Raw genomic sequence first — 9,420 nt, forward strand, 5'->3', positions numbered from 1 at the left:
CATCCCCTGCAGACCATCCCCTGCCCACGCCCAGGCCTGCCCCTCTCCGCCAGCCACTCCTCCCGTCTGGGTCCACATCCCCTGCCCCCCCGGGACAGGTGTGCCACAGGAAGCACCCCTTTCTCTGAGCCCCGAGGGGCTTAACCCTTGGACCTGGGCCGAGGCTGGGACGGCAGTCGCGAGAGTCCGAGAGAGAGTTTCCTGAGCAGAGGCTCTGTCAGGGCCCGGCTCCCTCCCAGGGCCCAGACCACCGCCTTCCCGGCCCCCCCCCCCCGCCCCTCCCTCCCGTGCCTTTGCAGGCCCCACTCAGCCCCTCTGCGCCTTCGTTGCTGTTTGGATTAAAGCCTCTGTTTTGCACCTGTCACCTGTGTCTTTTCGTGCCGCGTGCTTGTTCCGTCTTCACAGGACGGTGCGTCGCCCCATCAGGTCCCCGCCCCCTGGCCACGGGAAGGCTCACCCCGCTGGGCGTGTCAGGGTTGCCCAGGCGGATTGAGCAGAGACTTGGGTTCAAAACCCGGCTGGCTCTGCCCCCAGCTGTAAGGTCTCAGTAGGTGACTGAGTCTGCGCCTGGCACGCAGGGTGTGAAGTCCTTACCCCGGCCCAGTGCTCGCTGGGGCCTCCTCGGTGAAGAGCCTCTTAGGAGGCCTGGTCAGCTCCACGCCGCCTGGGGGGCGGGGCCTGGTCTCGGCTAGGGAGCATGCCCTGTGGTTTTTCAGGGGGTGCCCTCCGTTCCCCCGCCGCCCCTTGGTCTCTGTGGTGGCGGAGTCCGGAGTCTCGGGGGCTGCCGTGCCGGAGGCCTCGGTCACTTCTGTAAACTCCTCTGCTCCTGGGCTTCTGTCTTCAGATGAGTCTTCTCAGAGAATGAGAACCCTGGTCCTTCCTCCTGGCCTTCGAGGCCTCACAGGCTCCGAGAGCCGCTGGCCGGGAGCCCTGCCTCTGGAGTCGGGCCGCCCTCGGCCCGCTGACTGCGCCTCTGAGCCTCAGCCTCCGGACCTGCGAGGCGGGCACCGGCTCGCTCGCACCGCCGGCTGTGGGCACACTCGTCTCCCAGTCGGTGGCCGCGCCTCCTCGTTCTCGTGCGGCGGCGGCGGCGCAGCGAGTTCCCGACAGCAGACTGCTGGGCAGTGGCGTGTGTTATCAGGAGAAGAACCGCAACTAGTCAGGGTGGCGGCAGCGGGGCGGGGGGGCGGCTACTTGAGCTACAAGGATCGGGAAAGTCACCTGCAAGGACAAGAGAGATGAGGCCGGAGGGGAGCCCCCAGAGAGCCCGCTGCAGGGCTGCGTGGCGGGATCCCGGTGGGGCCAGGCAGGGAGGGGAGGACAGGACGGGGCTCCTGGGGGTGGGGGTTCGGGGTGGCGAACAGAGGTCCCTGGAGCTGGGCAGGCCGCCGCAGAGCCAGGCTCTTTGTCTCGACCCTCCCTCCCTCCCTCCCAGGAGCCTGCTGGGAAGGGAGCGGAGACCAGAGCCGGGGGCGGGTGGGGGCCGGAGGTCAGGAAGGCTTTCGAAGGGAGAGAGGTTCGGCCGTTCGCCTGCCGCGTTCTGTGTGCTGGGAGGGGTCCACGTGGGGGAAGGCTGCCACACGGGCCGGAGGGGGCGAGGGGACGATGGGAGCGTGGCCTCGGAAGGGTACCAGGCCGCCTGTCCATCGTCGGGGGTGGGGGCGGGCCCTCAGCCCCTGTTTGGGGCCCCGTCGTTCTGGGTCCACTTCTTCGGAGGAGCGAGGAGCGTGTGGCGAGGCCAGGTGCTGTCCCTGGTACTGGGGGGGAGGGGCAGCGGGCCCCTGAGGACGTGGGCAAGGGCTTCAGGGAGGGGAGCCTGCTGAGGAGCTGGGAGGTGACAGTGCGGAGTCGCACCTCCTGCTGCCCGCGCTCCACTCCGTGGAGGGCGGCTGCGCTGCCGCGCTGCCCAGGGTGCCGGCGGGTCCACGGGGCACCCGAGAGCGGGCCCGGGCCCTGGAGCTGGAGGGTGCTGTCGGCCTCGCACCATCCTGGGCCGGAGGGGCCCCGCGGACAAGGTGAACTCCAGCTGTGCCCCCTCCTGGCTTGCGGGCCCAGGCCCCTCCCTGCTCTTTCGGCTGAGAGCGGAGGAGCCTCTTCCAGGAGGAGAAACCCCCCAGCAGGAAGGCGCTGGGATGGGGGGGGCGGGGGCGGAGGGGGCCGGGGGTGCACAGCACCACACCCAGGCCGGGGAGCCACCAGGGTCGGACACATGCCGCACACTGGGGACACAAACATGAAAGGGGGTCCTGTGTTCAAGACACTGCCAGCCTGCCAGCCGTGCGTGGGCCAGCCGTGGGGGGCGGGGATGAGGGACTCCGGGTGCGCAGGGGGCCTCCTAGAGCAGTCCCGAGGGCACTGGGGTTGAGGCGGCAGTGCAGTGGGCTGGGGGGCGATGAGGGAAAGGTCAGGGTGCAGAGGAGAAAGGGCGGAGGAAAGAGCAGGGCCCCAGGAGGGCTGTCAGCCCGGCTTTGGGGAACCTGGGTGCAGCTGCAGGCTGAGGACCCGGACTCTTCATGGGGACACAGAGGGCTGGAGAGACCCGGTGGGGGCGGAGCTGGAGGCCACACTGTGTGGCCTGTGTCGGGTCACTCATCGGGTCACTCATCGCTCATCCGCTGGAGCCCTGTGCCGGCCCGAGATGCATGGTGGGCGGGCAGAGGCCTCCCCTGCCCCCCGCCCCCCGCCCGTGCGCACAGGACGTATCCTGATGAGGCAGCAGCATCCTCTGTGCACTGACAGTGGGGGCTGCCAGAGGCCGGAGGGGGCAGCCGTCAGAGGGGCCGTCGGACAACGGAGAGACAGCGACCCAGGGAGGTGCAGCCTCTTCTGCAGAAAGCGAAACCTACATTTTCGATCTGGTTTTCTCCCTGTCCACCTACAAAGACCAGACGGCAGTTTTGCCAGGTGGCGACGCGGCTATCTCTTGGTGGTGGGACGGGAGGATTTGGGGGAACCCCTTCTTGCGTCCCCTGTTCCTGAAAGGTGGCAGCGACCGTGTTTGGCGTCACCGAACCACAGAAGAGAGTGAGTGCGGGCGAGTTTGACCTTTGCGTTGCTCATGTTTGATTTTCAAGTCTTTCCGTGTCCACATCTTGTGGTGAGAGAACATAAACTGACCATAACAACTGCCCCCCTGGAGCCTGGCGTGCCTGTGGCGGGGCGGCTGCTCAGACACATCAGAGCAGGGGCGGGGACAGGGGCGGGGGCGGGGACGGGGAGGCGGGCTCTCGCCCACAGGTGTGACTCTGGGGCTCCTGGAGAGGGGGGCGGGCAGGTGGCCCGGGGTCAGAGCCGCTGGGGACCCAGTGACGAGGACAGCCAGCGGTTCCCAGTGGCCACGGACAGTCTCCCTGGCCTGGCAGCGACCTCTGGGACCCGGCCCCTGCTTTCAGGACCCCCGTGGGCACGGGCTGGGCCCAGAATTAAATCCCAGAGCGAGGAGCCCCAGGTTCTGCCTGGGGCCTGGGTTGCAGGTGGTGACAGACCAAGGGACAAGTGGTCCCACTGTCCCCAATGCCTGCAGCACTGTGGGGGGCGCTTTCCCAGGCCCCAGGGAAGGGGGTGCCGCTGGTGGGCCCTGCTTCATCCACCCCCGTCCTCGGGCGCTGTGCCCAGGGGTGTTGAGGGTGCTGTGCCCAGCACAAGGGTCACCCGGGACAGCACAAGGGAACACAGTCGTGGGAAGGGCCTGGGAGTCCGGCAGACCTGTGTGACCCCGGACCAGGGGCTTCACCCCCCTGAGCTGGAGGGTCCGCGGAGCCTGGCACGGAGGCGGAGCCGCAGGAGCAGGACCAAGCGGGAGGCCTGTCCTCTGGCAGGGCAGCAGGCCGGGTCCCTGGTGCTGGTCTCCGTGACCCCGCCTGTGGTCATCACTGCAGGACGTTAGCACCTCTCCAGCTGGACCTTCGCTGGACCTGCGGACAGATGTCTGGCTGTGGGCAGAGCTCCGTTCCCTTCGCATTCACTCGGGGCTGGGTGGGCCTCTTCAGGAGGGCACTTCTGGTGTCCTCGTGGTGTGGACACCTCGTCCCCAGATAGCCGGGGTCCGGCCGAGGGTGGGAGGCCGCAGGCGGGCCGGCCTGCTTGGCCCTCTACTTGGGGACATTTGGGTTGGCTCTGCCGCCTGGACAGACCTCTGCGAGGGGTGGGGGCTCTGCGCTCAGCTCACGTGCTTGCCCTGTGTGACCTTGAGCAAGCTGCTTGCCCGGCCCAAGCCTCAGCTCCCCCACGTGGGGGTTGGGGGTGGGCAAACACAGCCTTCTGGGGGCGTGGCGTGACCCCCTGAAGGGAAGCACATCGCCTGCACAGTCTCACCCTGTGGGTGGGCGGGCGGTCCCCGAGGCACAGAGGTGAGGACTCACTGGGAAGAAAGGGCTGTCGGGACCCAGCATGGGCATTCTAACCGCTGAGCTAAAAACGGCCTTTAGTTCCTTACGGAGGTTTCAGAAGAGCATGCGGGGGCCTGCAGGGAGTGAGGGGCCCAGTGGGGGGCAGGGGTGAGGGTCTTCAGGGCGAGGATCCCTCGGGAGGCTACAGGGTGATTGTCCCGTTGCTGCTGGCTGCTGCCGCCGGCCCAGGCTGGACCCTGCTGGCCCGGGGAGTCCTCCTGGCTGAATGAGCTCCTTTAGGAGCAGCTCCTCCCCCAATCCTTGCCTGTTCCTCCCCACCCCCCACTGTGTGCCACCCATGTCCCAGGGCCCCGAAGCCGCCTGCACCCTGACCCCTGGGAGTTCCCCAGAGACCTCGGAGCTGGTGGCTCCCGAGCCCAGCCCGTGCATCTGGCCTTGAGGGAAGCACTAAAATATGCCCAGCCTCCTCCTCCTCCTCCGCGTGGGCTGGCCCCGTCCCCATTTCACACAGGAGGAGACAGGCCCAGGTGGGCCAAGTCCCTGCGGGACGGAGGAGGGGCCGAGTCTCCTTCCCACTGAAGCTGGCCCTCCGACAGCCTCTCCTTGAGGCCTGATAGATCTGAAGCCGCAGGGTGGCCAGGCTGCCTTGTGTCGTCCCCTCTCAGGGGCCCAAGAGGCTTGCCTCTGCTGCTGCAGAGTCCCGCTCTCCAGGTCCGGTCCCAGATCCTGGCCCGGTCCCAGACCCTGGCCCAGTCTCAGCCGCACCTCCTCCCAGAGCCTGATCTCCTTCCAGGAGGCGGGGCCGGTCCCCACAAAGACAAAGGGGCAGGACATCAGGGGCAGGAAGCAGTTCTGGCTGACAGCAGCGTGTCCGCCTGCAAGACATGCTTTCCGCATGCTCTCACGGGGGGGAGGCGTCACCTTTCCATGGTAGGGACGAGGGAGCTGGGGCTTGGAGGGGCTAGTGACCGCCAGGGTGTCCGGCCCATGGCCAGGAGCAGGTGGAGCTGGGTTGGTCTGCGTGGGTCCCGTGTGGCTGGGCGAGCCCCTCCCAGTGGGGCCCTGCAGTAGGGGACACTGCTCACAGCCGCTGAGCCCCTGGCGGCCCCCCAGCCCAGCCGGCCCATCCAGTGAGCAGCGGTCCCCAGCCCCAAATCCCGGCATCACCCCGAGTTCTTTTTTTTCCGTTCCCCAACTCCAGCTCTCGAGCAGGTCCTTGTGGTTTCCCCTCCAATTTAGAACCCCAATCTGATCACTGCCCTACCTGCACTGCGGCCACCCTGGTCTCAGCCACTGTCCCCTCTCACTGGGCCATTGCACGGCCTCCTCCCTGGTCCCCCGACTCCGCCCTACCCTCTGTGCTCGGGTCCCGCACCGAGCTGCCCATCGCACGAGTCCCACCGGGCTCCTCAAGCGGCCCCTCCCTGCCCACAGAACAGTGCAGCGTGATCCGACCCCCCGGACCCCTTCCACTGCCCCCAGCTCTGTACTCCAGCCATACTGCTCTCTCCCCAGCCCTCTGAGATGCCCAGCTCATTGCTGCCCCAGGGCCTTTGCACCCGCTCTTGTCCCTGCTTGGACTGCCTGGGCCCCAGGATGAGTCTGGTTGGTTGGGCCTCAGCTCAGATGTCACCGCCTCTGAGGGGCCTCCTCTGCTCTCTCGGAGCTGCTGCAGAGGGCGTCTGCAGCTGTTCTCTGTCCTGCCCTCCTCGTGGTCTTCGTGACACTCATCACTGTCGGAAGGTTTACCGTCTGCTGGTTTGTTTCCTTGGAGACCATCTGGGCTCTCAGGAGAATGGAAGCTTGTTGAGCAGGTCCGTGTGGCCTCCACTGACTCTCCAGGCCCTGGAGCAGCGGCTAACCCCCGGGGTAGGCGGGTGCCCAGTAACTAAATGTTGAGCGAATGAATGAATAAAGCTTCCTGTCCCAGGAGTTATCCCAGCAAAAGCTGGACAACAGGAGGCGGACAGAGCCTTGGGTGCCAAGTTGTTCCTCCTGCCACTTCAGTGCGGGAGCTCCGGGGCCCACGGAGGGTCACGCTGCCAGGGTGACTTCCCGATGCCCCGCGCTCTGAGGTTTGGTGATTCACGCCCAAGCTTGGGCGGTATCCTCCTTGGAGGCAGGGCGGACTGCGTGGACTTGGCGCTGAGTAGGCTGCGTTTTGGAGACCCCCAAGGGCTGCTGACACCACTGGGTGGAGAGGCAGGGCAGCAAGGAGGGAGGCCAAGCAGGAGCCTTTGTTAGAGATGCCACCTGCTAGAGCAGGGTAAGGTCCAAGGAGTTGCCTGGCACTGTATCCAGGCCCTCCTGGGGACAGTTGGGCCCTCTCCACATCTCCAGCCTCCGCCTGGGCCTCCTCTGGGTCACCGACAGGCACCGGGGCTCCTTCACCGGGGCTGTCTTCCCAGGGCCTTCCTGGCCACAGAAAGTGGGTTCCCGCAACCAACGGGTTCACTGAGCACCAGCTGTGAGCAGCTCGGTTTTCTCTGGGTGCCTAGGACAGATCAGTGAGCCCTGCGGAGTTTACAGCTGAGTGAGGAAGACGGACGGACGCACAAATAAATAAGCACACGGTAAGACGTCAGGCAGGGGTGCAGGGAACTGGGGCAGATATGATAGAGGGGTGTCGTTTCAAAGGGGCTGTCAGGGCGGCTTCTGAGCGGAGCCCCGAGGGAGAGAGCTGCACTCACAGAGGCCCCGCGGTGGGGACAGCCTTGGAGGAGGAGGAAGACGAGGAGGACACTGGGAGCCGTGAGCGAGGGCAAGCGCGGAAAGGAAGCCAGCTATGCGGAGCAGAGCCTTGCAGGCCACGGCGAGACTTTGTCTCTCGCTCCGGGAGGGACAGCAGCAGCGGTGCGCTGGAGTCCCTCCCGCTGGCGCTGTGGCGGCGGTTCGGTTCGGGCACGTCTCTGTCCCCTCCCTCCACGTTTGCTGCTGTCGCGGTGGTGTCCTGGGGTTGGCCGGGGTGGGAGTGTTTACACCACGAAGATCGGCAGGCGCTACAACGGAACTCCGCCCCCACCCCTTTAAAGGTCCCGCCCACCGGGGTGTGAGTCCGCTTGCCAAGCTGGGAGGATGGTGCCCCCTGACTGGCGAGGGCCGTGACCTGACTTCAGCCTTCCCCAGTGTAGCAGAATGGTGAGGAGGCGCGTGGGGGGCCGCAGGACAAGGCCCAGGCCGGGGGACCGGCTCGGTAGTCCAGGGGAGAGGCCGTGTGGCTGGGCCGGAGACCGAGAGCGTCGCGGTGACGGTGAGTAGCGGGCGGGTCGTGGAGCTGTTTCGGCCGGAGCCGCCAGGATCTGCCGATGGACCGCACGCGGGCCTGTGAAAAGGGGAGTGAGGATGTTCTGAAGGTTTTTGGCCTGAGCAAGACGCTGGATGGGGGTGCCCTTGGCTGGATGGGAAAGACTCGGGCAGGGGCTGGGGTGGCTCCCGGGGCCTGGGTTCAGACAGGTGAGCCCCGAGATGCCTGGCACCCCAAGAAGAGAGGGCAAGCTCGGCTAGGACCCCTGAGCCTCATCCTGCATAGAAATCCAGCAAGAGACAGAGCCGCCAGCGGTGGTGGGACTGCACACAGGAGAAGGGGACAGGAAGGGGGGAGGGGACCAAGGCTCGAGCCCGGGTCCTACCCAGCGTTCAAGGACGGGGAGGAAGGCCCCGCAAAGGACGCTGGGGAAATGGGAGCCGTAACAATGGAACTAAATTGCTCTCTACCCAGCTGGCGTTTTTGGCTTTTATTTTTTAAACGAAGCCCGAGGGGAGTGTAGAGGAAGGCCAGCGAGGGTTGGTGGCTCTGGAAACAGAACCCCTCTTCCCCATGGGCAGCCCCCCGGAAGGGGATGTGGTGGGCTGACTAGCCCCCTCGTTTTAGGGATGGACACATGTCCAGACGTGGTCAGTCAGAGGGCTCCTGCCTCCTCATCTGATGTGATTGGCTCAGGGATAAGCACGTGACTCAGGCTGTACCAATGAGAGCTGTCCCATGCTTCCTGCTGGAGCCGCTGGGATGATGCCCCTTACGCCAGGGCTGCTAAAGCGCGAGGTGCTGTCCCGGGGGTGCCGGTGGCAGGGCCAGCCGGCCCAGCGCACCAAGGAAGTGCAGGGCCGCGGCGCACTCAAAAAGCAGGGAAAAGCGCCACGGAAGTTACAGGGAACACTTTTCCTTCTCCCCACAGGCTCGCTCTCAACCTGTTAGGGTGTTTTCAATTTGCTATTTAATGCCACTCTAAGTAAAAATTAAAAATTTAAATGATTAGCTCACATTTTGCCATTTATTTTTATATCGTGCAATACCAGTTTTAAATGCAAATATGTCAGAGCGTCTAGTTGGCGTGCAGTCACAGAACTGACGCCGTCTGTGGCTTGTCCCTGGGGGTGCACTGAACTGGCCGGTGAAGACCCGCGCAGCCCGGCTCCGGAAGGCTAGAGGCCAGGGTGCCCCAATGTGTGGACCCGCTGAGGGAAGCTCACAGGTTTGGGGGTGCTGCAGACCCCCCGCCGGGCACCCTCCACCCATGCATGCTCCTGTGCCCGCTCCCTCTCCCCCTTGGGTTTGACGGTTGCAGAACTGCTCCTGCCACCAAGCAGGAGACTGATGTCCTGAGCCCTGGTGCAGGGGTAGGACCTGGGGGAGCTGACCAGGCACCTCCCCTTCCCACCAGCCCCCACCTCGACATACAGCGGAGGCGCGATCCGCAAGGATCTCAGGCCTCAGGTCAGGAGTCTGCGAGGGGCTCGCCCCTGCCTAGACACAGTCTCTGGTTGGCGGCCAGACGGGCTGTGGTGCTGCCAGTGCAGGACCACCATGCCCTGTGACACCGCTGGGCAAGCGTGCCTGACCCCAGCCCTCCCGTGCATGTGCCCACAGGGAGGGTGGAGGGGGCGATAGTCACAGGGAGGAGGAGGCCAGGCGGGACCGGGGTGCCAGGGGGGCCCAGGGGGAGGAGTAGTGGGGGTGAAGGTCCTGTCCCAGAGAGGCGGGCAGGTGGCAGGAGGCAGGACAGCACGTGGACCACACTCTCCAAACCCTCAGTGTAGACGCTACTCTCCTGTCAGGCTTCTCTCACAAAAC

This window comes from Phyllostomus hastatus, unplaced genomic scaffold (genome assembly GCF_019186645.2).
Source record: "Phyllostomus hastatus isolate PE091 unplaced genomic scaffold, TTU_PhHast_1.1 phas_contig_495, whole genome shotgun sequence".
Lineage (NCBI taxonomy): Eukaryota > Metazoa > Chordata > Mammalia > Chiroptera > Phyllostomidae > Phyllostomus > Phyllostomus hastatus.